At 44.3% G+C, this 22,277-nt stretch overlaps 2 long non-coding RNA genes across 3 annotated transcripts; one reads left to right on the forward strand and one right to left on the reverse strand.

Annotated features, from left to right (window-relative positions):
* Positions 1-1,196: 1,196 nt before the first annotated feature.
* Positions 1,197-2,764, reverse strand: LOC135532831 (uncharacterized). Its single transcript, XR_010454403.1, has 2 exons — positions 2,292-2,764; positions 1,197-2,146 (listed from the first exon to the last, which is right to left on the reverse strand). It is a non-coding gene; the product is annotated as an uncharacterized LOC135532831 (long non-coding RNA).
* Positions 2,765-2,767: 3 nt separating this feature from the next.
* LOC135532832 (uncharacterized) lies at positions 2,768-17,896 on the forward strand. Of its 2 annotated transcripts, none has more exons than XR_010454405.1 (6): positions 2,768-2,854; positions 2,956-3,017; positions 9,895-10,079; positions 10,570-10,615; positions 11,083-11,270; positions 16,535-17,896. It is a non-coding gene; the product is annotated as an uncharacterized LOC135532832 (long non-coding RNA). The 2 variants fall into 2 exon arrangements; XR_010454406.1 differs by having other exon boundaries at positions 9,977-10,079.
* The last annotated feature ends 4,381 nt before the right edge of the window (positions 17,897-22,277 follow it).

The raw sequence follows: 22,277 nt of genomic DNA on the forward strand, positions 1-22,277 counted from the left end.
GCGACTGGAAAAGAGTCATCCAGGGACTCACCTCTCAGGCAGGGGGACACTCATTTTTCTCTGTTCTCCATTTCACCTTAGTGTTTTTTGCGGACTGGAGTCTGCAGAAACACTACAGTGAATACTGTTAGAGTTGCGTAAATTCGAATCTGGTATCAGGATAAATATAACAATGAGTTACCGATTGTATACTATGTACTTTTTATTAGCTAAGTAATAAATGGCAAATGCAACTTTCGTATATACGGGCTCACTGTAATACCACGCAGGGCAGAACAGAGAACTGACAAGATGTATGTAAACAGTGGTCTTATACTGTGATAGACATTGTCCCAACCCGTCTGTTAACCTATCACAGTAGAGACTGGGCGTGATTTAGACTCACCCAGCCTATTATTGATTGTTGTCGTACCAGCTGGTACCAGCCCCAGGGCGCTCCAGTTGATAGATGTAACTTGCTGTGAAGAATATCTATGCGCTCATGCTCAATACCATTATCTCCACCTGGCTCCTGTTATCGAACAAAAGACCGCTTGTTCTCGCAACACCCCGCTATGAATGTGCCCCCCCCCCAACTCATTGCACAGTTCCTGTCTTCATTGCTACTCTGTATTTTTCCATCATGAGAAAGTCCCATGGCCTTGAAACTGTTAACAATGTTTCAAGTCAGCTATGTTGCATAACACATACATACATCCACACAAGCCAAAAGCAGATCATATTCAATCATATATATGGTAATGGCTATAATGTAAAACACAGAATCCAACAACACGGTAGTATTTACTGCAGTATGCTATAGTATACAGTAAATGCTGTGTAAAAAAGAGTACTATAGTTTATGTATACACACACTAATTACTGTAGTGTTTTTGTGGACTGTAGTATCCTGTAGTGTTTACTGTTGTGTTTTTGGGCACATTACTGTAGTATTCACTAAAGTGTTTTTGTTGCATTATCTTTGACATAGAAGTGGGAAGCCTTCTCCTTGAGGAAACACTGCAGAAATACTAAAAGAGCAAATGTTCCATAACCTGTAGGTCTGAGTTCTGAACAGAGAGTTCAGCGCTTCTGCTCTGTTCTTTAACCATAGGGAACACAATACACGGTCAGTACTTGTCATGTAGGTTTCTCACTTACAGGTGGCAAAAATTGGGATATGGGGGCAGGGTACTGTACATATAGTATATCCTGGCACTTGTTAAATCACATTTTATTAGATTTGCATTTCAAAAATCTTGATACATTTTAGAACACACATTTTGAAACAAAATGAAACACATATTGCTGGGGAAATTCACAGGGACCACCACCTTTTGCTTTAAGCGCCTTTATCATTGGGAAAGTGCTAAACTATAACCAAAGCAAGATAATGATGATGGTGAGCACTTATGAATGCATTTTTCATACAAGCTCAATAAAAAACAAACATTAAAAGGTAAAATATACAACATTCAAATAATAAGGTGCGAGGAACAGCAGGCTTTAGCATAATTGTTCATCAAATTATACGTCCCCTAAAATAATGTTTCTCTTCTGATCTGCCCTGGAATTTTCAGTGCTTCCCGTTACCTCCTTCCACCTCCTCCTTTATGGCTTCCTGTTTTATGTCTTCCTCTTTTATGCCCTCGCTCTCTCTTTTCCTCTGCTCTCCTCTTTCCTCAATGCCGAGCTCTGCCATTTTCTTCTCGACATTCTCTGTCGTCTCGTCGCTCTTTCTCACTCTCTCGCTCAAGGCTGGGAAATCATTTGGGAATATCATTAATGTCTTACTATTATCCTGCACCATTATTGTCCCAGTAGTATAATACACATTTATAGTGCCTGCCTTCGTTTTCAGTTGTTTGAAATATTCCTTAGATCTTTCTTCCCACTGTTCTCCCTCAGGATAGTGTTTCAGTATTTCCTCTTCCCATTTAGAACAATTTGTTGTGTAGAAAATGAGGTCACACGGAGCATGTTTTCGTTCATCACGATATAACATCTCTGGCTTTCCCTGCAAAAGTTTTTTTTTATATATTTTCTTTTCCTTTTCATCTGTCATCCCCTCAGGGTAGGGGATGAGGGGGGGCAATATGTTCTGTTTTTCCTCTGCCATTTCTAGATGTGGCAAATAGATTTCCTTTGACTGTTTGTTTACTACCACCTGTAATAAAGATGAATGTTAATGTATTTATTATCTAGGTCACACATTAACAACATTCTCTTTTACAACAAAATCCAGGTTAAATATTAGGAGCAGGGCCCTGTATTTCCTTGACTAATATTGGAAGTCTTTAATCTGTACTCACTCTAGAGCTGTGTGTCCGCTTTCTGATCTCGTCTCTCGGTCTGTAGAAGATCTGTGTTCGGTCAGTTCTGAAGCCTTTTCCTCTTCCTTTAACAACCTCTGTGTAGCAGGAGATACAGTACTGTGTCCTCTCTTGGAAATTGTCGCCGTGTTTTCAGAGTTGTAAGGACAACTGAAAAGATGACCGTGAAAGAAGTGTAACCGGTGATATTTCCGCTGGCCTCTCCCGTATATAACGTAGTTTCATTTAAGGTGACGTGCCAGATAGACAGATACGCCTTTCTGACGTTCAGGTTTTGAATAAAGGAAAACAATACTAATCTGAAATGTGTGAGTGAACCCAGAGGAAACTTCAGGGATGAATGTTGATCGACTGGATATACTTGAAAATACGATGGTTGCCAATGATCAGATTACATTGCTACATTGCCATCTAACTATTTCTCTCTCTCTATCCCTCGCTGTCTCTCAGTGTCTGTTCAGGAGAGTTTGGAGAGGAAGTTTGGAAAGCAGGGAGGACCGATCCCTGTTGTTCCCACCGCTGACTTCCAGCCCAGAGTTGCTGTGAGCACACACACACACACCACACACACACACACCACACACAAATTATGTAATATGTTGGCAGTTTGATAACACATATTTCCTTCCTCTCTCCACTCCAGGAGCTTCTGAGAAGGACATTGTTCGCTCTGGCCTGGCCTACACCATGGAGAGATCTGCCAGGGTAAGAGTGTGAGCGAAAAAGTTATCCTTTTTAGATAGAACTATATTAAATATATTCACGTCACCAAATACCTGATTAAAACAATAGTCTCAATAGCACCTTCTAGGGTAGCACCACGGTATAGCCAGAGGACAGCTATTTTCCTTCCTTTTCTGCGTACATTGAATTCAATACAAAACCTATGTGGCTCGTGCTCCTCAACCCCCCTTCATAGACCTACAGTACATGGTAATTATGATGAATTCCGGAGGACGTCCTTCAACCAATCAAAGCTATTGCTGAATGAACTGACATATGTCAGGATTTGGCCAGGGTTGTTCCAGTTGTTTGTCAGTAGATGTCCCCATTGTGCTTTTTGTCCCTGTGTTTTTCCCTTGACCCCCATTATTGTTTGCACCTGTGTCTCGTTTCCCCTGATTGTATTTAAACCCTTTGTTTCCCTCAGTTCTGTGCTCTGTGTTTGTATGTTAGCACCCTGCCCTAGTGTTCTGTGTGCTCTTGTCGATTCCGGGTAACGTTCTTGTGGTATTCTGTGTTTTTGTTTAGTTTTGGTGAGTTTCTTTTTAGGTCTTTTTGTGTTTTTCCTTCCACCTTTTGGATTTGCCATTTTTTATTTTTAGGATTTTTTCTTCATTAAATACACCGTCTTAAGTACTGCTGTGTCTGCCTCATCTTCTGGGTTCTGCTGTCTATTCGTGGCTCAGTTGGTTAAGTGACTGTTTCTCACTCCGGAGACCCAGGTTCAAAACCGGGTCCTGACAGAAACACAGAGCCAAAAATGAACCCAGAGGCAGCCAGTTCCCAGGACCTTTTTGCCACGCTGTCCCACCACCAGGAGACTGTCCAACGCCACGAAGCCGCCCTGGTTCAGCAAGAGGCCTTAATGGCTAGACATTCTCATCTTCTGTCGGAGATGCTGACTTCCATTAAACAAATATCTGATCGACTTACCCCGGCAACAGTTCCCGTCCCAGTACCTCAAGTTCACGTACCCATGGCAGTTAACCCCCTGGCTGAACCTCGTCTTCCACCTCCCCAACGGTTCTCAGGTGATCCAAGTGCTTGTAAAGGGTTTCTCACTCAATGTTCTCTCTCCTTTGAGCTGCAACCCTCGTCGTTTCCCACCGACCGGTCTAAGATCGCATATATCATCACCCTGCTGTCGGAAAAAGCCCTGGCCTGGGCTACTGCTGTGTGGGATGCCCATAGTTCCTGCTGTGCCAGCTACTCTGCCTTTGCTGAGGAATTCAAACGAGTGTTTCAAGGCCCAAGCAGTGGTTCTGACTCAGCCAAACAGCTCCTGACTCTCCATCAAGGTTGGCGCAGCGTGACGGACTATGCCATCCAGTTCCGCACGGTGGCAGCAGCGAGTGGCTGGAACAACGAGGCGCTCACGGTGTGCTTTCTGAAAGGCCTTTCCGACACTATCCAAGATGAACTGGCCACTCGGGAACCACCGGACAATCTCGAGTCCCTGATCAAGTTGGCCTCACGCATTGACCAGCGTCTGAGAGAGAGAGAACTCAACCGTAGACCTCTAGCCCCTATCAGTCCCAGCTCCGAGTCCCCACCTTTATCATCACTGGCTCCACCGGAACCCATGCAGATTGGACGCATCTCCCAGGCTGAGAGAGACCGCCGGATGAGGGAGCGACGCTGTCTATATTGCGGCAAACCGGGCCATTTCCGTTCCACGTGTCCCAGGCTCCAGGGAAACGCTCTGTCCCGTACAGACCGGGGGAACTGTAACGGGAAACATAACCTCCTCCCATCCGTCCAACTCCCGTCTGCTCATTCCAGTCACCCTCTCCTGGGACAACCACAAGCTTCACCTTCAAGCCTTGGTAGACTCTGGAGCCGCAGGTAACTTCATGGATGGTGTCTGGGCGAAGGAGAATGGCGTTCCCTCTGAACCTCTAAGTGACCCCATGAGGGTTACTACATTGGATGGAAGCCCTTTGGGATCTGGACTTGTCACTCATGTCACTACCTCCTTGAGACTTTCAGTTTCACAACACCAGGAATTGATGAACTTTCATTTGATCTCCTGTTCCGAGTTTCCTCTCGTCCTTGGATACCCCTGGCTTCACAGCCATAACCCTCACATCGACTGGTCTGTGGGCACTATCAAGCAGTGGGGTCCTACGTGCCAAGCTACTTGTATTTTCCAGAATTCCCCGAGTTCTACTCCCGAGTCTTTAGAATCCATCGACCTGACCCGAGTTCCCGAGTGTTACCATGACCTCAAACTGGTGTTTAGCAAACAGAGGGCCACCATGCTACCACCCCATAGATCTTACGATTGCCCCATCGACCTGTTTCCGGGCACTTGCCCCCCAGGGGTCGGATCTTTTCCCTATCTCCACCCGAACGAGCTGCTATGGATACCTACATCAAGGACTCTCTGGAAGCAGGCCTCATGCGTCCATCCACCTCCCGGCGGGAGCAGGGTTTTTCTTTGTGGCCAAGAAAGACGGTGGGTTACGTCCTTGCATCGACTACCGGGGACTCAATGACATAACCGTCCGTAACCGTTACCCGCTACCCCTTATGGCCACAGCCTTCGAGCTGCTCCAGGAAGCAGTTGTTTTCACTAAGCTTGACCTGCGGAACGCATACCATCTTGTGCGGATCAGACCTGGTGACGAGTGGAAGACCGCTTTCAACACGCCTACTGGTCACTATGAATACTTGGTGATGCCCTTCGGCCTGACCAACGCCCCAGCGGTGTTCCAAGCGCTCATAAACGATGTGCTTAGGGATATGCTTAACATATTTGTGTTCGTTTACTTGGATGACATCCTCATCTTTTCGAGCTCCCTTCAAGAACACACTAAGCATGTCAGACAAGTACTCAAACGCCTCCTGGACAGCCATCTGTACGTTAAGCCGGAAAAATGTGAATTCCATTCATCCCGAGTACAATTCCTGGGATTTGTAGTGGAACCCGGTCGAATCCAAATGGACCCTAGGAAGGTAGGGGCGGTAGCGGATTGGCCCACCCCCAAATCCGTTAAGGATGTTCAGCGTTTCCTGGGCTTCACAAACTTTTACCGCAAGTTCATCAAGAACTTCAGTTTGGTGGCAGCTCCTCTCTCAGCTTTAACCAAAGGTGGCAATGCAAGGTTTTTTGGGGAAGAGAAGCTGAGACGGCCTTCCAAGGACTCAAGCAGCGCGTCCTCTCTGCTCCCATCCTGATACTACCGACTACGGATGAACCATTTGTGGTGGAGGTAGACGCATCAGAGGTTGGTGTTGGAGCTGTCCTGTCTCAGAGGGTGAAGACAAGAAGCTTCATCCGTGCGCTTTCTTCTCACACCGGCTTACCCCGACTGAGAGGAACTACGATGTGGGGATCGTGAACTCCTAGCGGTTAAAATGGCATTGAAGGAATGGAGACACTGGCTCGAGGGGGCTTCTCACCCGTTTCAAGTGCTTACGGACCACAAAAATCTGGAGTATATCCAGCAGGCGAAGCGATTGAACTCTAGACAAGCTAGATGGTCTCTTTTCTTCAATCGATTCCAGTTTATCCTCACCTATCGACCCGGGTCGAAGAATCTCAAACCGGATGCCCTGTCCCGAGTCTACGCTCCTGCCATTCGAGATGACACGGACATGCCTGTCCTTCCTGCTGCTAAGATTGTGGCTCCGATCTCGTGGCAAGTTGAGGATACCGTGAGACGTGCTCAAGCTAGCGAACCGGACCCTAAAGGAGGCCCTGCCAATCGGTTGTTTGTCCCCAAGGCAGTGAGGACTCAGGTCCTTCTGTGGGGGCACTCCTCTCGCCTCACCTGTCATCCGGGCGTAGGTCGCACCTTGGAGTTCATCCAGCGTAAGTTCTGGTGGCCTACCATAAGAGAAGACGTTGCCACTTTCGTCAATGCCTGCCCCGTGTGCTGCCAGGGCAAATCTTCTCACCTCTGCCCTCAAGGACTCCTTCACCCTTTACCTGTTCCCCACAGACCCTGGTCCCATATCTCATTGGACTTTATTACTGGACTTCCTCCATCCCATGGCAATACTACTATCCTAGTCATAATCGACAGGTTTTCAAAGGCGGCCAGGTTCGTCCCTCTGACTAAGTTACCTTCTGCCAAGGAAACGGCTGAGTTGGTAATTAATCATGTGTTCCGAGTCTTCGGCATTCCTCAAGATGTGGTTTCTGACAGAGGTCCCCAGTTCGCCTCAAGGTTTTGGAAGGCCTTCTGCCAACTCATGGGGGCTTCTGCCAGTCTATCTTCAGGGTACCATCCGGAGTCCAACGGCCAAACAGAGAGGATGAATCAAGAGCTGGAAACCACCCTCCGATGTATGACTCGTGACAACCCGTCCACATGGTCATCCTTTATTGTTTGGGCCGAATACGCGCACAACACCTTGCGCTCCTCCTCCACTGGTATGTCCCCGCACGAGTGTCAGTTTGGCTATGCTCCTCCATTGTTCCCGGACCAGGAGGCAGAAGTCAGAGTGCCTTCAGCCTTGAGATTCGTCAGACGCTGTCGGCTTATGTGGAGGAAGACCCGTCTTAATCTGATGCGTTCCTCACAGAGGTATCAACAACAAGCCAACAGACGTCGCCGTCCCGGGCCTACCCTGCGCCCCGGCCAGAGAGTCTGGCTCTCCACAAGAGACTTACCTCTACGGGTGGAGTCTCGCAAGCTGTCCCAAAAATACATCGGTCCCTTCAAGGTTGCCAGGAGAGTTAACCCAGTTTCTTATCGCCTACATTTACCCAGATCTCTTAAGATTAATCCCACATTTCATGTGTCTTTGTTAAAACCTGTTGTTTTTTCTCCCCTTGTCCCGGCAGACAGACCTCCCCTCCGCCTCGTGTCATTGGAGGCCAGCCGGCTTATACCGTCCACCGGATACTGGATTCCCGCCGGGTGCAGCGGTCCTGGCAGTATCTGGTGGACTGGGAAGGCTACGGTCCTGAGGAGCGCTCCTGGGTTCCTGCCAAAGACATCCTGGACCCTGACCTCATTCGTCAGTTCAGGGTCCTCCACCCTGAGAGAGCTGGTAGGAACGTCAGGAGCCGTTCCTAGGGGGGGGATTCTGTCAGGATTTGGCCAGGGTTGTTCCAGTTGTTTGTCAGTAGATGTCCCCATTGTGCTTTTTGTCCCTGTGTTTTTCCCTTGACCCCCATTATTGTTTGCACCTGTGTCTCGTTTCCCCTGATTGTATTTAAACCCTTTGTTTCCCTCAGTTCTGTGCTCTGTGTTTGTATGTTAGCACCCTGCCCTAGTGTTCTGTGTGCTCTTGTCGATTCCGGGTAACGTTCTTGTGGTATTCTGTTTTTTTGTTTTTGTTTAGTTTTGGTGAGTTTCTTTTTAGGTCTTTTTGTGTTTTTCCTTCCACCTTTTGGATTTGCCATTTTTTATTTTTAGGATTTTTTCTTCATTAAATACACCGTCTTAAGTACTGCTGTGTCTGCCTCATCTTCTGGGTTCTGCTGTCTATTCGTGGCTCAGTTGGTTAAGTGACTGTTTCTCACTCCGGAGACCCAGGTTCGAAACCGGGTCCTGACAACATATCCATCCAAGCAAAGGATCAGAAAATGTACCTAGAAAATGTACCTAGTACTACACGTGTGATTTAGAAGCTTGCCGAGTTGGTGACATTGTAGGATATATTGAGATATTGAATAGTTATTTTTTAGCATTTTTACGATATTATTCCATTGAAATTAGTTTCTTCAATCTACAGGAGACGGAGCAGGCAGATTATATATTGTTTTATTGGTTTTAGAACTACATTTTTTTTGTAGCATTAGGGCCATTTATTTAAATTTGCCCTGCTAACTTTACTACTAGAGTGCAGTTTTTTTCCACCAGAATGGCTAGATAACGCTAACGACAATGTCGTGAATTTTTTGTTGAAGAAGCCCTTTCATTGCCCACATCAGATTCTGCATATTCAACCTGTGCAACACAACTAGAAGGTTGGAGAAACAGGGATACTGCATTTTTGTGCATGTAAGAGTTGGCATTGGTACACGCCACCAGCCATTGACACCAGGAAGGGTGGGGCCATGGACTGCTTACGCCAAATCCTGACTCTCGGCGTAATGCCTCAAAAACCCGGGATTCGTCGGGCCAGGCAATGTTATTTTCACTCCTCAATTGTACAATGTTGGTGATCGTGTTCCCACTGCAGCCGCTTCTTGTTTTTAGCTGATAAGAGTGGAACCTGGTGTTGTCGTCTGCTGCAATAGCCCATCTATAATGAGTTGTGCATTCCGAGATGTCGTTCTGCACACCACTGTTGTACTGCGCCATTATTTGCTGGTTTGTGGCCCGCCTATTAGCTTGCACAATTCTTGCCATTCTCCTTTGACCTCTGTCATCTACAAGCTGTTTTTGCCCACAGGACTGCCGCTGACTGGATGTTTTTGTTTGTCGCACCATTCTCGGGTAAACTCTAGGCACTGTCGTGCATGAAAACGACGTTTCTGAGATACGGCGCGCCTGGCGCCAACGATCATACCACACGCAGTGGCTTAAGTCATTCATATTCCCCATTCTAACGTTCAATCAAACAGTAACTGAATGCCTCGATGCCCGTCTGCCTGCTTTATATAGCAAGCCACGGTCACGTGACTCACTGTCCGTCGGAGCGAACCATTATTGTGAGCGGAGTGGTGTACCTAATAAACGGGCCACAACGCACAATGATATAAACAATATGGCTGTATTTAAATGTGTAAATAGTGTTATTAACTTAATATAATGTATATAATATTATTTTATGTGTACTGTAGCTGTTAACTGTATTTAGTAATAATATGATATAATGTTGTATTAGGAGTTGTGTTGACTGTGACTCTTCCTTCCGAGGCCAGAACAGACAGTAAAATGTGTCCAGTTCTCACTAGGTTATGTTTATAGAGGAAGATGTCAAACTCTACCTAGCAGAGCTGCCTCTGACCCTCGACCACCTGCACCATCTTGGCATAGTTTACAGAAACCTCAAACCAGAGATGTATTTTGTGGGACGAAGCAAGGGGACAAGATGAGGGAAAGTTCTGCTAACAAGGGCAACTACTAGGAGCTTGCAGAGGTAATTTCACATTATTACGCTTTACTTACTGAGCACATGGACATTTCTTCTGTTTTCTCTGTGATGTCGAAATAAATCCATTAAAAGTGAGATTAAAAGAGAGGTTGACACAGTCATTTTTTTTTCACATTGGCAAATGGAGGAAACCACAGACATCAGCTGTCACTTGCAGTTGTTGTCAGGTATGCGGCTGATCCGGGCTTTATTCATGAACCTTTCTTGGGCTACTTTGATGTGTCAAGTGGACGAGATGCGCAGTCTGTGTTTGACTTTGTCGGAGTTGAACTTAATGGAGAAACTTGTTGCCCAAACCTATGATGGCACTGTTGTAATGGAACGTACAGTATCTGCTATTTACAGCGAAATGCCCTCCTGTTCCCTGATTTAAGAGGGGATGACTACTCCACTACCAGTGTCAACTCTGTACTGAACTGAAGCCATGTCTCATGTGCCCTCTCATTCACTGACTCACTGAATATTTCCTCTACAGGCACTGTGTCACTGCCGTCGTTCAAAGAAGACCAAGGTGCAGCATGGTGAGCGTACATTTTCTTTTATTTAGTAAAATGTCGCCAACAAAACAAGAAATAACAAAAACGACCGTGAAGCTTACAAGGGCTACAGTGCCCCTAACAAAGACAACTTCCCACAATGACAAAAGTGGAAAATGCTGCCTAAGTATGATTCCCAATCAGAGACAATGATAGGCAGCTGTCCCTGATTGAGAACCATACCCGGCCAAAACATAGAAATACAAAAACATAGAAGATAGAATGCCCACCCAAATCACACCCTCACCAAACCAAATAGAGACCTAAAAAGTCTCTAAGGTCAGGGCGTGACACACTGAGTAGCCCTGTCAATTCTCTCATTACTGCATGTAGTTTTAATAACAATCACATTATTCCACATAAAATGTGATTGTAATTCTTGCTTTGACTAACCCATTCTTAGTTATTTTGTCTAACTGTGTTTTAAGTTTTTTTTTTTTTGGTCTTCCCAGTCAAATCCTGTCCTCATTGGAAGAGTTGAGTTCTTCTCCAACACCATCCATCCATGATGAGCTTGTCCTGCACTGAATCCTCTGAACATCTCAACCCAGGTCCTGCACTGAAGTCAAGCCTCTGAACACCTTAACTCATGCTTCATACCCTCATTCAAATCACTGCTGTGATCCCTTCCCAACATGGCGTAAGTAGCCCTCTCATTCCCATTACTAATTATATTTTACTATAAATGCCTTTATAAAAATGTTTACCGCGGGTCCCCCGTCCTCCTAAATAGTTGGTAGCAGTATTTATTATACAGGGGTAAAGATAAAGCTTTTGTTCAGGCGCCAGGCAGGTATTAACCTTGCCGAAAGGAAAAGAGTAGAATAGAGAGAGTACCACTACCAGACCCACACACATCAGCAGAAGAGACTGCCTAGAGTGTAGCCTGTTTACCAGATAGCCAGCGGAGAGAAAAGAGAACACACCCTATAAAACACACATCACAGCACAGGGGTAACCCCACCAAGAATACCTCATATAATAATAATAATAATAATAATAATAATAATAAATGGCAGAGCAATTGAACAGCAACTTCATACAAGAAAGAACCCAGTCAACAGAGGATTTGCAGTCATATGTATTATCTTCCAGTGGAGGAGTGCAGAGGGTATGAATGTGGGGGGTGTTCATAGAAGAGGTCGACCGATAACAATTTTTCAACGCCGATACCGATAATTGGAGGACCAAAAAAGCCGATACCGATTAAAAGTCGGCCAAATTGTTTTTGTTGTAATAATGACAATTACAACAATACTGAATGAACACTTATTTTAACTTAATATAATACATCAATAAAATCAATTTAGCCTCAAATAAATAATGAAACATGTTCAATTTGGTTTAGATAATGCAAAAACAAAGTGTTGGAGAAGAAAGTAAAAGTGCAATATGTGCCATGTAAAAAAAAAGCTAAAGTTTAAGTTCCTTGCTGAGAACATATGAAAGTTGGTGGTTCCTTTTAACATGAGACTTCAATATTCCAAGGTAAGAGGTTTTAGGTTGTAGTTAATATAGTATTTATAGGACTATTTATCTCTATACCATTTGTATTTCATATACCTTTGACTATTGGATGTTCTTACAGGCACTATAGTATTGCCAATGTAACAGTATAGCTTCCGTCCCTCTCCTCGCCCCTACCTGGGCTCGAATCAGGAACACATCAACAGCCACACTCGAAGCAGCGTTACCCATCACTCCTCAAAAGCCGCGGCCCTTGCAGAGCAAGGGTAATAACTACTTCAAGTCTCAGAGCGAGTTACGTTTGAAACGCTATTAGCGCACACCCAGCGAACTAGCTAGCCCTTTCACGTCGGTTACACATGCCATTAGGCTGATAAGCTTGAAGTCATAAACAGCGCTGTGCTTGCGAAGAGCTGCTGGCAAAATGCACAAAAGTGCTGTTTGAATGAATGATTACGAGCCTGCTGCTGCTCAGTCAGACTGCTCTATCAAATCAGACTTAATTATAACATAACACACAGAATACAAGCCTTAGTTTCTGGATTTGACCATATTAATGAACTATCCTTTCGAAAACAAAACGTTTATTATTTCAGTGAAATACGGAACCGTTCTGTATTTTATCTAACGGGTGGCATCCCCAAGTCTAAATATTGTTGTTACATTGCACAACCTTCAATGTTATTTCATAATTATGTAAAATTCTGGCAAATTAAATCGCAATGAGCCAGGCTGACCAAACTGTTGCATATACCCTGACTCTGCGTGCAATGAACGCAAGAGAAATGACACAATTTCACCTGGTTAATATTGCCTGCTAACCTGGATTAGTAGTTATAACTAGTGATTATGATTGATTTATTGTTTTTTTATAAGTAGTTTAATGCTAACTAGCAACTTAGCTTGACTTCTACTGCATTCGAGTAACAGGCAGGCTCCTCGTAGAAGCCTTTGTTGTGTCTATGAACTAGAGGTCAACTGATTAATCGGAATGGCCGATTAATTAGGGCCGATTTCAAGTTTTCATAACAATTTTTAATCGGTATTTTTGGGCGCTGATTTTGCCAATTACTTTTTTATACCTTTTATTTAACTAGGCAAGTCGGTTAAGAACACATTCTTATTTTCAATGACGGCCATAGGAACGCCTTGTTCAGTGGCAGGATGAAAGATTTTCACCTTGTCAGCTCGGGGGACTCAATCTTGCAACCTTACAGTTAACTAGTCCAACGCTCTAACCACATGATTACATTGCACTCCAGGAGGAAAAATGTCCACAATCTTCTCGGCCAAATGTCATTATTACACCCCACCTCAATACAGTTCAAATAACAATACACAACTTGCAAACAACTTCCTTTTTAACTAAAATGTCCACCCAAATACTTCTGGCAGAGCAATAATAGTCCAGCTCTAATGAACTTCAATGGGAAGTGCTTTTGAAAAATAGAAAGTCTGTTGCAGGGTAAAGCACTGGAAGATAGCGGGTAGAGAAAGAGAAAGAGAACGAGAGATCTTAGCTGTGCTCTTCAGGCTTGCTGGTGTACTGTCTGACCTTCTGATGGTTTGTTGGTTTGTATGTCAAAACTTCGCAACAATGTTGCTACGAATCCATGCTATCCATAACCGGCGAGGCCCCAAACGATAACAACCACGACCTAGAGCTGTCACACCGATGATTGAGTTAAATACTTTATGAACTACACACGCGCTGAAAATAAAACAAACCTCTGTAGCATAGCACACACAGTCAAACTGTCGCGCCAACCAAGAGCTCCTCCCCAGAGAGCTGAAAAGGCTGTCTTTATTTCCTCGTTCCTTACTGCTGATGCGCTCTTAAAGTGGCAGCGCACGGTGAAGGCTCCGTGCAGGATTTCGCCACAAGTTCAAGTGTCCAGTCAACACTGCTGCTAACCTAGGCATAACGCTCTAGCGGCCTGCCACACTGCTAGTTTGGCTCTCTGGCCCAGTTCACCTAATATTTGGTAGTTTTTGTGCCATCCAAGTTAAAACTCTCTCCCCTTGAGGTTAGGGTATGGGCAAGGATTACATTTAGGGTTAGGATAAGGGTTAATGTTAGGATTTAGAGCTGGGGTTAGTGGATAGTTAGTTGAAATGTTACGGAGAGTCTGTAGAACATCTACAGATGGACTATCCAAATGAAGTGTTACCCATCTACGCTGAGGTTCTTATTAATCATGTGCCGAGTACAACAGGTACTGTTGTACTGTCTACTTACGTGCCCCTAACCAACAGTGCAGTTTTATCTTTTATTCTTATCTGTTTAAAAAAAGTAACAAGTAATTAAAGAGCAGCAGTAAAACAATAATAATATATACAGGGGGGTGCCGGTACAGAGTCAATGTGTTGGGGCACCGGTTAGTTGAGGCAGTATGTACATGTACAGTAGATAGAGTTAAGGGTGATGTCCTATGCTTTTTCTCTCCCCTATGCCTGGTACCCCTCACTCTTAGCAGAGTGATGTAACAGGCTTATCCCTCATCTTCGAGCCCCTCGATGACCAGGGGTGCCCTGTTTAGCAGAGATCACTTTCGTGCTTTACAACCAGTCCTGGTAACCACCGTTAACGCAGGGATCTTCTGACCCAAGCGTATGCAGAGATTTGCCATCCTCACCCAGTAGCCATGACCCTCTGGGAAGGGCCCGTGGGAGGATGAATCTGAATGCGACAAGCCTGCCACTCAAGATCATTGACGATCTGCCTGAATGACGATCATCCCGTAGCAGTCACATCTGTAATCATGAAGTGTTTTACAAGGCTGGTCATGGCACAAATTAACACCATCATCCTTGACACCATGTACCCACCCTAATTCGCATACCGCCCCAACAAATCCACAGATGATGCAAACTCAATTGCGCTTCACACTGCTACAACAGGAGTTCCCTGACCCTGGTGTCCCGTATACAACAGGAGTTCCCTGACCCTGGTGTCCCGTATACAACAGGAGTTCTCTGACCCTGGTGTCCTGTATACAACAGGAGATCTCTGACCCTGGTGTCCTGTATACAACAGGATATCTCTGACCCTGGTGTCCTGTATACAACAGGAGTTCCCTGACCCTGGTGTCCCGTATACAACAGGAGTTCTCTGACCCTGTTGTCCCGTATACAACAGGAGTTCTCTGACCCTGGTGTCCTGTATACAACAGGAGTTCTCTGACCCTGGTGTCCTGTATACAACAGGAGTTCTCTGACCCTGGTGTCCTGTATACAACAGGAGTTCTCTGACCCTGGTGTCCTGTATACAACAGGAGTTCCCTGACCCTGGTGTCCTGTATACAACAGGAGTTCCCTGACCCTGGTGTCCTGTATACAACAGGAGTTCCCTGACCCTGGTGTCCTGTATACAACAGGAGTTCCCTGACCCTGGTGTCCTGTATACAACAGGAGTTCTCTGACCCTGGTGTCCCGTATACAACAGGAGTTCTCTGACCCTGGTGTCCTGTATACAACAGGAGTTCCCTGACCCTGGTGTCCTGTATACAACAGGAGTTCCCTGACCCTGGTGTCCTGTATACAACAGGAGTTCCCTGACCCTGGTGTCCTGTATACAACAGGAGTTCCCTGACCCTGGTGTCCTGTATACAACAGGAGTTCCCTGACCCTGGTGTCCTGTATACAACAGGAGATCTCTGACCCTGGTGTCCTGTATACAAAAGGAGATCTCTGACCCTGGTGTCCTGTATACAACAGGAGTTCCCTGACCCTGGTGTCCTGTATACAACAGGAGTTCCCTGACCCTGGTGTCCTGTATACAACAGGAGTTCTCTGACCCTGGTGTCCTGTATACAACAGGAGATCTCTGACCCTGGTGTCCTGTATACAACAGGAGTTCCCTGACCCTGGTGTCCTGTATACAACAGGAGTTCTCTGACCCTGGTGTCCTGTATACAACAGGAGATCTCTGACCCTGGTGTCCTGTATACAACAGGAGATCTCTGACCCTGGTGTCCCGTATACAACAGGAGTTCCCTGACCCTGGTGTCCTGTATACAACAGGAGTTCCCTGACCCTGGTGTCCTGTATACAACAGGAGTTCCCTGACCCTGGTGTCCTGTATACAACAGGAGTTCTCTGACCCTGGTGTCCCGTATACAACAGGAGTTCCCTGACCCTGGTGTCCTGTATACAACAGGAGTTCCCTGACCCTGGTGTCCTGTATACAACAGGAGTTCCCTGACCCTGGTGTCCTGTATACAACAGGAGTTCCCTGACCCTGGTGTCCTGTATACAACAGGAGTTCCCTGACCCTGGTGTCCTGTATACAACAGGAGTTCTCTGACCCTGGTGCAGAATACACAAGGTTTCTCTCTCTCCATTTTAACTAATACCATTCAATTCAATAATAAAACATTTAACATAATTGTGTCTAGTACTATGTTATTGACTAGTGCCAGGTCTCTCTCCATTTAGAGACAACAATATCAAGCCTGTCTGTCAGTCTGGACTCCATCTTGCAAGTCTCCAAGTGCTGGCTCCGGAGATGCATTTGTGAACACAAACAGTACACAGTCACTGTTCTATTACCAATGGCAGTTAGGATAGGTGATATCTGACAAACAAACATATACAATGTTGAAGTTTGAACAGGTCAGACTAAACCTACCTAATTCTGGTCTCCCCATCGACGACCATTGTGAGTAGGCCAGAGGTGAGACTGGAGGTAAGGTCTTTGCCAGCGCCCTATTGATGGGCATGGCAGTGTAGATAAGCTTCTGGCCCCTGATCAAAGATACTGGTCGTTCACGCACAAACAAACACACACACAGAACACTGATTACATTATCAATGGTGTTTATGATTAGCCTGGTGGAACTAATCTGATCTATGCGTTCACCTTTTGATTTCACTTCAGATATCATGATATCTGAAGTGAAGTGAAATGGGAAACGTAACAATCAGGCTGGTTAGACCAGGCTAGATTGTTGATATAGAAATGTATATGATTTATATGTTTAAGGGGATGTTAAGATAATGACTAAATGTATTCCACCCTGTCACTGTATAGTGGAGGGAAATGTATTTGAATCATAAGACTAGAATTCTTTAATGTGTGTGCTTTGGACAAGTTAAGACTTTACTATTTAGCAATGTAGGCGAGACAGTGTGCGTGTCACGTTCTGACCTTTATTTCCTTTGTTTTGTATTCATTATTTAGTATGGTCAGGGCGTGAGTTGGGGTGGGCAGTCTATGTTTGATTTTCTATGATTTGGGGATTTCTATGTTTCGGCCGAGTATGGTTCTCAATCGGAGGCAGGTGTCATTAGTTGTCTCTGATTGAGAATCATACTTAGGTAGCCTGGGTTGCACTGTTTGTTTGTGGGTGATTGTCTATGCTAGTGGCTTGTGTCAGCACAGGTCTCATTTGTAGCGTCACGGTCGTTATTGGTTTATTGTTTATTGTTTTTGTATGCAGTGTTCAGTACTTTCTTTAATTAAATATTCACTATGAACACATACCAGATGAAGAGGAGGAAGATCGTGACAGAGTGTGTGCATAGGAAAAGAGGAACTGTCAACAGACAACTTGTGACCACTGTGAAACTGGTAACAGGAAAAGAGGCCTCCACACCCAGGGAGGGGAAAACCATTAGGCTGGCAGTAGATGATGTAACATGTTGCAGGATATGATAAGCAATGTATGTGTAGGAGAAGACTGGTCAATTGTATTGACAGTGTTAGGAGAAGAGGGGGGGCAGTTATGACCAAATATGAGGTATATAACCATTGTATGATGGTAGAGCTCTCGTGTATAAAAATGTTGACTATTGTAAGCTGGGATTCTGTCTGTTTCATTCAACCAGAATCTTACAAACTCGGGGTTGCAGACTGAGTAGTTTAATTGAAGTTCAGTTTAAGAACATTGAGAACAAAATTCTCGTAACAATTATGAAGGTAAATTGGAACAAAACTCGAAACTGTTTTGACCTATGACCAGGTCAAATGTCACCAACCTGATTCAAGTGTCCTCCCGGTACATTTATAGGAATGCTCACAGCGAAGGCATGTCTGCGTGATGCTGAGAGTTCACTTGCTGGTCTTCTCTATGTTGCATGTTTGGCTGAAAACTGGACATCTCGAACAACTGCAGCAGGCAATACTCATAAACAATGTACTTCCTCATCTTATGAGATGGGGTTGACTGTGACAGGGTGATATACTAGACAGCCAAGTGATGAACTGCATTTTGTTATAAAGAAAGGACAAATCTTTTTGATAATGCACTTCACAACCAAAATGACTACTGCTTGTATCTGTTAGGCTGTGTAATTAATCTACTAGTTTATCAAACCGGGCATAACATACATTACCGTTGTTGATGAAGCCATCTGTGTAATCAGGGCAGTAACTAGGGTCAAGCTAATTCGAGGTCGTCACTAGTTACCATAGCCACAAAGTCGTAAAGCCTGTCTATTCTTACAATTTCACTTCATAAAATGTGATTTTAAATCTAACCCTAATCTTTAAACACACTGCTACCCTAATGCCTGACCTTCATTTAAGACCAAAAAGCACATTTTTGTTTTCATACATTTTTAAGAGACAAAACTTTATAGGTGTAGTAATGGAAAAAATAAGTCTATGCTTTACAGATGTAGACTGACTGTATCTCCAGATTGGATCAGATTCAGGCTGGTGACACCGTTACGGGTTGTTGCTCCTAGTTCACTGTATCAGTCAGACTCAGACATAAGTTAGCTACCACCATAGCTGCATCCAGTATTTGGTTTTGCACTAAAAAGATAAAGAAAACACTTGTATGCGTAACAAACTAACTTGCAAATCTGCCTTGTAGGCTAACATTAGCTAGCCTGCCTCACTTTATAAAATAATATGGTTACCTCCATAACCAGCAATAACGTTATTTAAAGGCGTTAGCTAAGCTATACCAGAAGTCATTATATTTCAGTATCTCTGGTTATACTGACCACTACCGGTCGTTGCAGACCAAGCAGGCGTTACTGCTGCATAATTGGGAGACAACGAACTCCAAGTACCTATTCTGCATACTAGCTAGTGTCCTTCAGCAGAGCATGTCAACCATAGAACTTAGGCTGTGGATGCATGATCAATCTGTATAGGGCCCATGATCCTTTGAATGCTTTGGGGGCTATGAAACAATGGAGCCCCATTCAATGAAGGGAAGCGAAGTGGGCGAAGGGGTGATTTGCACGTGGAGCTTGGCAAAAGGGGGCATGATTTGTTGACATAATTGTAATCCAAACCCCACTTTAATTTACTCTTTGTGACACGCTGAGGTTCTAAACTCAGTTTTAGACCAGACTGACTTCATGACCAAAATGTTTCCATTTCCATTTGTATTTTTTATTATTAGTACTTTTTACCCCCAATTGTTAGTTAGTCTTGTCCCATCACTGCTGACTCGGGAGAGGCGAATGTCGAGCCATCCTCTGAAACACGACCCTGCCAAGCCACACTACTTCTTGACACACTGCTCACTTAACCCGGAAGCCAGCCGCACCAATGTGTCAGAGGAAACACCGTACAACTGGCAACACAAGTCAGTGTGCAAGGAGCCTGCCACAAGGAGTCGCTAGAGTGCGATGGGAGAAGAACATTACGCCGGCCAAATCCTCCCCAAACCCAGACACTTCTCCTTAATGCAACCGCTGTGTCAGATTTCAAAAAACCTTTACGGGGAAAAAGCACACCATGCAATAATCTGAGTACAACGCTCAGACACAAAAACGCCATGCAGATATCCGCCATGTTGTGGAGTCAACAGAAGTCAGAAATAGCATTTTAAATATTCACTTACCTTTGATGATCTTCATCAGATTGATGATGAGATTGCACTCCCAGGAATCCCAGTTCCACAATAAACCTTTGTTTTGTTCGATAAAGTCCATCATTTATGTCCAAATACCTCCTTTTTGTCTGCGTGTTTAGCCCAGTAATCCAAATTCATGAGGCGTGATCACAAGGTCCAGGCGAAAAGTAAAAAAGTTCCGTTACAGTCCGTAGAAACATGTCAAACGATGTATAGAATCAATCTTTAGGATGTTTTTAACATACATCTTCAATAATGTTCCAACTGGAGAATTCCTTTGTCTTCAGAAATGCAATGGAACGCAGGTCGCTCTCACGTGAGCGCACGTGATCAGCTCATGCCACTCTGGCAGAACCCTGACTCAATCAGCTCTCATTCCCCCCTCCTTCACAGTAGAAACCTCAAAAAAGATTCTAAAGACTGTTGACATCTAGTGGAAGCCGTAGGAGGTGCAATATGACCCCATAGACACAGTATATTCGATAGGCAATGACTTGAAAAACTACAAACCTCAGATTTCCCACTTCCTGGTTGGATTTCTTCTTGGGTTTTTGCCATCCATATGAGTTCTGTTATACTCACAGACATCATTCAAACAGTTTTAGAACTTCAGAGTGTTTTCTATCCAAATCTACTAATTATATGCATATTCTAGCTTTCATGGCTGAGTAGCAGGCAGTTTACTCACACCTTTTTATCCAAGCCACTTAATACTGCCCCCCAGTCCCAAAGAAGTTAATAAACCAAATTAGGCACATTTGGGCAGACTTGATACAACATTTTTGAACAGATGTTAATTGGATCAGTCAAACTTTGCACATACACTGCTGCCATTTAGTGGCCAAAGTCTAAATTGTGCCTAGACTCCTCAGTCAGATAATGGCCTCTCTTGCATTTCAAAAGATGAAAAAATAATAATAATAGATTTTATTCCTTTGTATTATCTTTTACCAGATCTAATGTGTTATGTTCTCCTACCTTAATTTCACATTTCCACAAACTTCAAAGTTTTTCCTTTCAAATGGTATTAAGAATATGCATATCCTTGCTTCAGGTCCTGAGCTCCAGGCAGTTAGATTTGGGTATGTCATTTTAGGCGAAAATTGAAAAAGGGTCAGATCCTTAGAGTTAACAAGGGCCCAAGGATCAGCAGAAGTAAAACAGCACTATAACATCAAAGATCCACCACCATATTTTACAGTAGGCTCAGTATTTTACAGTAGGTTCTTTCCTGCATATGCATCCTTGTGTGTGTGGCTATTTTTGTCTCATCTGACCATAGCACCCAGTTCCAATCCAAGTGCCAATTTATTCATTTTATTTTATTTCACCTTTATTTAACCAGGTAGGCTAGTTGAGAACAAGTTCTCATTTGCAACTGCGACCTGACTAAGATAAAGCATAGCAATTCGACACATACAACAACACAGAGTTACACATGGAATAAACAAAACATACAGTCAATAATACAATATAAAAAATAGAACAAAAAGTCTATATACAGTGAGTGCAAATGAGGTAAGATAAGGGAGTTAAGGCAATAAATTGCCAATGGTGGCGAAGTAATTACAAGATGGCAATTAAACACTGGAATGGTAGATGTGCAGAAGTTGAATGTGCAAGTAGAGATACTGGAGTGCAAAAGAGCAAGAAAAATAAATAAATACAGTATGGGGATGAGGTAGATAGATGGGCTATGTACAGATGGGCTATGTACAGGTGCAGTGATCTGTGAGCTGCTCTGACAGCTGGTTCTTAAAGCTAGTGAGGGAGATATGAGTCTCCAGCTTCAGTGATTTTTGCAGTTCGTTCCAATCATTGGCAGCAGAGAACTGTAAGGAAAGGCGACCAAAGGAGGATTTGGCTTTGGGGGTGACCAGTGAGATATACCTTCTGGAGCGCATGCTACGAGTGGGTGCTGCTATGGTGAACAGTGAGCTGAGATAAGGCGGGGCTTTACTGAGCAGAGACTTGTAAATAACCTGTAGCCAGTGGGTTTGGAGATGAGTATGAAGCGAGGGCCAACCAACGAGAGCATACACGTCGCAGTGGTGGGTAGTGTATGGGGCTTTGGCGTCAAAATAGATGGCACTGTGATAGACTGCATCCAATTTGTCGAGTAGAGTGTTGGACGCTATTTTATAGATGACATCGCCGAAGTCGAGGATCGGTATGATGGTCAGTTTTACGAGGGTATGTTAACCAGCATGAGTGAAAGATGCTTTGTTGCGATATAGGAAGCCGATTCTAGATTTAATTTGGGATTGGAGATGCTTAATGTGAGTCTGGAAGGAGAGTCTAACCAGTCTAACCAGACAGTCTAACCAGACACCTAGGTATTTGTAGTTGTCCACGTATTCTAA

The sequence above is a fragment of the Oncorhynchus masou genome, unplaced genomic scaffold (assembly GCF_036934945.1).
Source record: "Oncorhynchus masou masou isolate Uvic2021 unplaced genomic scaffold, UVic_Omas_1.1 unplaced_scaffold_2054, whole genome shotgun sequence".
NCBI classification, from domain to species: Eukaryota; Metazoa; Chordata; class Actinopteri; order Salmoniformes; family Salmonidae; genus Oncorhynchus; species Oncorhynchus masou.